Raw genomic sequence first — 6,400 nt, 5'->3', positions numbered from 1 at the left:
TAGAAACTGCTTTCAAGAGGTAAAGCTCTTCTTTTCTTGGGCCCCCAGAATGATGGGATGCTTTCTGGGTTTGTGGTAGAGAGGGGTTGTAGCTTGGTCACAAAGTCTGCTGGGTCTTCACTAGGGTCCACCTTTAGTTGGCTCATTACAAGGGGCTTGAGTAGTTGTAATTCTCATTTTATTTTTGGACAGAGTGACTATCCTTCAGGACTTTGCTCTGTAGGGGAGACACTAGGGCAGGCTTTTGCAGTCAGGTCTCCAAATGCTGGGCCTTATATTGGGATGTGGAAGAGTATGGCTTTCACTAAGAACCAGAGAGCATTTCCCCAGATCACTGTGTGGTTCTATGTAGGCAGAACTGCCCATGTACTGTGGCTCAGCGAGCTGGAACTGAGTCATTGAACTGCTTCAGGGACCACAGTAAAGGCCAAGGTCTTGCAGGCCTGCTGTGTGGCTATAAATGGGTGTCTTCCTCCAGGCCTCTGGAAGGACAGGACCTCTCCCAGACTGTGGCTGGGAGGAGTTTGGGATGATTACCAAGTAAGTTCGGAATTCTCAGTGGGACCAAGTTGAGTAGACCATTTCCTGTCTGGAGCCAAGAACAGGGGTCCCATAGTTTGCCACCTGAATTAGAACCTGCCCTCTGAAAAGGAACACTGCTCAATTCTGGGCTTTAGCAGTTTCACAATTCCCTCCCTGGACCTCAAAGCTCTCTTAAAGGCATTTATTTGTGAGATGGGGTCTTGCTACGTAACCCAGGCTGGCATGAACTTCTGGCCTGAAGAAATTCTCTGATTTTAATGTACCATGTAGTTGTCATTACAGGTGTGAGCCATGATGCCTGACTCTTTTAGAAAGGCATTTTTTGTCAGGGATGGCTGACAAATTTTTTTGCCTTTGGGGGATAAGTAAATAGGGAACCTTTTATTTCTTTATCCTACTGATGTCATTCTCCCTATATGTTTTCACTTCTATTTTCTTTTTCTTTTTTTGAAACAGAGTCTCACTCTGTCACCCGTCACTCTGTCACTCACTCTGTCATCCACCCAGGCTGGAGTGCAGTGTTGCAATCTCAGATCACTGCAACCTCTGTCTCCTAGGTTCAAGGGATTCTCATCCCTCAGCCTTCCAAGTAGCTGGGATTACGGGCTCCTGCTACCACACCCAGCTAATTTTTGTATTTAGTAGAGATGGGGTTTGACCTCTTGACCTCAGGTGATTCACCCACCTCCGCCTCCTAAAGTGCTGGGATTACAGGCATGAGCCATGGTGTCTGGTCTTTACTTCTGCTTTCTGTTTTAAATTTGTACGTAATTTTAGATTCAGACATTTAGGACAATATGCCAGCATTTACATGTTATGTTTGAAGTAAATTAGATAATTAGTAGGCACTCAATATTTACTAAAATAGTTACTTATAAATTTAAGTTTGCTGCAGGCAAAAAGGAATTATAGGATTTTCACCCACATTCTTCAGCCTATATCTAAATAATAACCTAATATATTCCCAAATATGTGTTTTATATATCAGAGGTTCTAATTGTCTTCTGAGAGAGAGAGAGAGAGAGAGAGATACGTATATAATTTTTATTTAATAATGTGAGGCTATTTGCTTCTTAAGTTGGATTACAGCAATTTCATTTCGTGTAAGTATAGCATATATGTAAAACATAAAACTTAATTCATTTTTAAAATGCTTATTTATTAAAAGTTTCTCATTAGAATCTTCTATTCACGATTATACTGCATTTTCTGTGAAATTTTACTTCCATACAGTACATGCTAATGATTCAAAATACCTGCCTTTCCTGAGCACACAGTTACAGTCAAATATTGTAGTTAACTATACAAATTGTTTTTTAATGGTACACCAATGTTGCATACCAGATTTTACAAATAAACATTTTTCTTAGTATTGTTTGGCACTTACATATTAGTGTGTTTTTCAGTGTAGTTTTTTTATATCAGTTTATTGTTTTTTGGTTTTACTTATATATTATAATTTTAGACAATTTGCAATTCCACTTGTACACTTTAAGTCAGTGTGGGGTTTAAATAGTAGGTAAGTCAACCATACGTCTTATCACAATTAGATTATATATGTGTGTGTGTTTATCTGTCAATATGACCTCAATTTTAGTTATGGCTTGTATATATTGTTTCTTAGCTGATTTGCAATGGTTGTTTATCTTCTCTAAGTAAGTAGTTATGGGAATAGTCTTATTTTCACCATGTGTTTAATGATGAATGTGTTTTTTTCTTTGTGTGAGTGAAACACTTTTGTGATTTGAGGTTAATTTTTGAAAAGACTTACAGTTCTCTTTTTTTTTTTGAAAAAATTGTTGTAAAAACACATAACATAAAATGTATCATCTGAAATCCATTTAAGTGTACATTTCAGGCTCAGGCATGGTGGTGGCTCAAATATGTAATCCCAGGATTTTTAGGAGGCCAAGACAGGCAGATCACTTGAGCCCAAAATGTTGAGACCAGCCTAGGCAACATATAAAGATCCCTCAGTAAAAAAATTTTTAAAAAATATCCAGGCATGGTGGTTTGCACCTGTGGTCCCACCTACTTGGGAGGTTGAGGGGACGGGATTACTTGAGCCTGGGAGTTTGAGGCTGCAGTAAAGCCATAATTGTGCCACTGTACTCCAATTTGGCTGACAGAGTGAGAGCCTGTCTCAAAAGAAAACTATACATTTCAGGCAAGTTAAGTATATTTTCATTGTTATGCAAAAGACTTCTAGAAATTTTACATCTTGTAAAACTAAAACTCAATACCCATTAAGTAACAACCCATTTTACATTCTCTGCAGCCCTTGGCAAACACCCTTCCACTTTTTTTTTATATGAGTGTAACTACTTAAAATACCTCATATAAGTGAGATCATCCGGTATTCATCATTTTGTTACTGGCTTATTTCAGGTGACATAATATTCTTAATGTTTAATTTAAAATGTGACAGAATTTTTTTAAGGCTGAGTAATATTTTATTCTATACACATGTTACATTTTTTCATGTTTTCATAAATTAAGAGAGATCTGGGTTGCTTCAGCCTTTCGGCTTTTGTGAATACTGTTACAGTAAACATGGATGTTCAAATATTTCTTCCACGTCCTATGTTGTATATTTCAGATATAGATTCATAAATGGGATTGCTGTATTTGATAATTTCATTTTTAGTTATTTGAGCAAGATTTATAACATTTTGAAATAATGGCTGCATTCTTATTTTCCACCACCAATAAGCATGGGTTTCATTTTCATTGCATCATCAACAGATTTGGTGTTTTTAAAAGATGTATAGTTTCATTCTAATGGGTATGAGGTGATTTTGTTTTTCATTGTAATTTTTATGCATTTCTCTACAAATTAGTAACTTTGCATGTCCTTTTAAATGCTTTTTCCCATTTGTGTATCTTTTTTGATGAAAATTTAGTTCAATTGTTTATTTCTAAATCAAATTATTCAACTTTATTGTTCAGTTTTAAAGTTATTTATATATTCTGAATATTAACTCATCACACGTAATTTGCAAATATTTTCACTCATTTCCTAGGAGGCATTATCACTCCATTAAATGTATTCTTCAATGTGCAGTAATTTTGAAGTACAGTGCCGTTAAGTTTTTACTGTTCTGTTCTTTGTTGCTCATGCATTTAATGTCGTCTCTAAGAAAATGGTGCCAAGACCGGCCAGGCGCGGTGGCTCATGCCTGTAATCTCAGCACTTTGGGAGGCCAAGGCAGGTGGATCATGAGGTCAGGAGATCGAGACCATCCTGGCTAACACGGTGAAACCCCGGCTCTGCTAAAAATACAAAAAGTTGGCTGAGAGTGGTGGCGGGCTCCTGTAGTCACAGCTACTCTGGAGGCTGAGACAGGAGAATGGCGTGAACCTGGGAGGCGGAGCTTGCAGTGAGCCGAGATTGCACCACTGCACTCCAGCCTGGGCAACAGAGCGAGACTCTGTCTGAAGAAAAAAAAAAAAAAGAAAATGGTGCCAAGACAATGTCATGTGATCCCCTATATTTTTTCTAAGAGATTAATTATTTTTTAAGGTCTGAAGTATTTTATTTAAAATATATTTTGTATATTGTTCAAGGAAATATTCCATCTTTATTAGTGTTCATAATCCAGTTTTCAACATTTTTTTTTAATAAATTATATTCCGTCTATTGTGTGCTCATGGCAGCTTCGCAGAAGATCATTTGATCAGATACCAAAGGGTTTATTTTTGAGCTCTCTATTCTGTTCTTTCATCTGTTGATCTTTTTGTTCATACCAGATTGTTTTTCTTATTGTAGCTTTTAATATGTTTTCAAACCAGAAAGCGTAATGCCTCTTTGTTGTTTTTCATGGATATTTGGCTATAGTTTACAATCAAATTTAAAAATGTTAAAAAATATTTCTGTGAAAAACCATACCACTGGGATTGTTATGGAGATTGTTATAGAGATTATGTTGAATTTGTTCAACACTGTAGGTTTTATTGACATCTTTGAAAAATTAAATGTTTTGAACCCTAAGCAAGAAAATGTTGAAGAGTGTTTTATTTTCATATGTTTTTGGATTTACCAGTTACACTTTTGCTTTTAATTTCTAGTTTCATTCAGTTTTGGTCAGAAAACACACAGTGTGTAATTTTGGTCATCTTAAATTTGTTGTTGTTTGAGACAGGATCTTACTGTGTCACCCAGGCTGGAGTGCAGTGGTATGATTTCGTTTCAATGCAGCCTCAACTTCCTGGGCTTAAGTGATTCTTTCATCTCAGCCTCTCAAGCAGCTGGGACTACAGACATGCACTACCATGTCAGGTCAATTTTTTTTATTATTTGTAGAAACAGGGTCTCACTATGTTGCTCTGGCTGCTCGCAAACATCTGGCCCCAAGTGATCCTCTCACCATGGCTTCCGAAAGTGTTGGGGTTATAGGAATGCGCCACTGCACCCAGCTGGTATTCTTAAATTTAATGAGTTGGTATGTGTTTGAACAGAATACACCAGGTACAAATAAGAATATTGTGGTTTTGACTGGAGAGAGTCTTGCTTTTGACTGGAAAGTTTTGTACAAGTCTGTTAAGCCTAGTTCGTCTGTAATACGATTTGGTGTCTATGTTCTCCAAACCTGTGGCTGGCTCATTTTTTTGGAAAGGTTGTTGAGCTTTATTTTTAGTTTTTAGAATACTTTCTGCTTTTCAAAACCTAGATAATCTAGTACTTTTATATTTGAAATTATATCTACTGAATGATTTGCTGACAAAAATTTGCATTACTTTTACCTATTGGCTTTCAGCAACAATGTTGCAAAAATTATGGGTATGCAAATTAGTCTTCATATCACCATATATATGAATGTTTACATATGTGCTGCATTATATTTGATTAGTCTACTTTTTCACTTTGATACTCAAACCAACTTGTTTTAATTCTGTAGCTTTGTAATGTGATTTTTTTTTTTTGAGATGGAGTCTCACTTGGTTGCCCAGGCTGGTGTGCAATGGCACGATCTCGGCACACTGCAACCTCCACCTCCCAGGTTCAAGCAGTTCTCCTGCCTCAGCCTCCTGAGTAGCTGGGATTACAGGTGTGTGCAACCACGCCTGGCTACTTTTTGTATTTTTAGTAGAGATGGGGTTTTACCATGTTGGTCAGGCTGGTGTTGAACTCATGACCTCGTGATCCACCCGCCTCGGTCTCCCAAAGTGCTGGGATTACAGGTGTGAACCACTGCACCCGGCCTGTAGTGTGCTTTAAAATAAGGAACTGTAGGCTGGGCGCCATGTCTCATGCTTGTAATCCCAGCAGTTTGGGAGGCCGAGGCAGGTGGATCACTTGAGGACAGGAGTTTGAGACCAGCCTGGCCAACATGATGAAACCCTGTCTCTACTAAAAATACAAAAAAAACTGTAATCCCAGCTACTCAGGAGGCTGAGGCAGGAGAATCGCTCGAACCCAGGAGGCAGAGGTGGCAGTGAGCCGAGATCACATCATTGCAATTCAGCCTGGGCAACAAGAGCAAAACTCCGGCTCAAAAAAAATAAAATAAGGAACTGTGATGCCACCAACATTGTGTCCTTATTTGAAGATTGTTGAGTACTTTATTGTCTCTCTAGATTCTAATAGATTGGGGTTGCTATTTCCATTTCTTCAAAAATGCAATGAGAAATTGAAAAACATTGCATTAAATCCTTAGATTACATTAAGCAGTATGAAAATCTTCACAATATTAATTATTTGAACCTTTTTTTTTTTTTTTTTGAGGTGGAGTCTTGCTCTGTTGCCCAGGCTGGAGTGCAGTGGCACTGTCTGGGCACACTGCAACCTCTGCCTCCTGGGTTCAAGTGATTCTCCTGCCTCAGCCTCCCAAGCAGGTGGGATTACAGGTGCCCACCA

The sequence above is a fragment of the Pongo abelii genome, chromosome 20 (assembly GCF_028885655.2).
Source record: "Pongo abelii isolate AG06213 chromosome 20, NHGRI_mPonAbe1-v2.0_pri, whole genome shotgun sequence".
In the NCBI taxonomy this organism is placed as follows: domain Eukaryota; kingdom Metazoa; phylum Chordata; class Mammalia; order Primates; family Hominidae; genus Pongo; species Pongo abelii.
Note: the sequence above shows the minus strand (reverse complement) of the source record.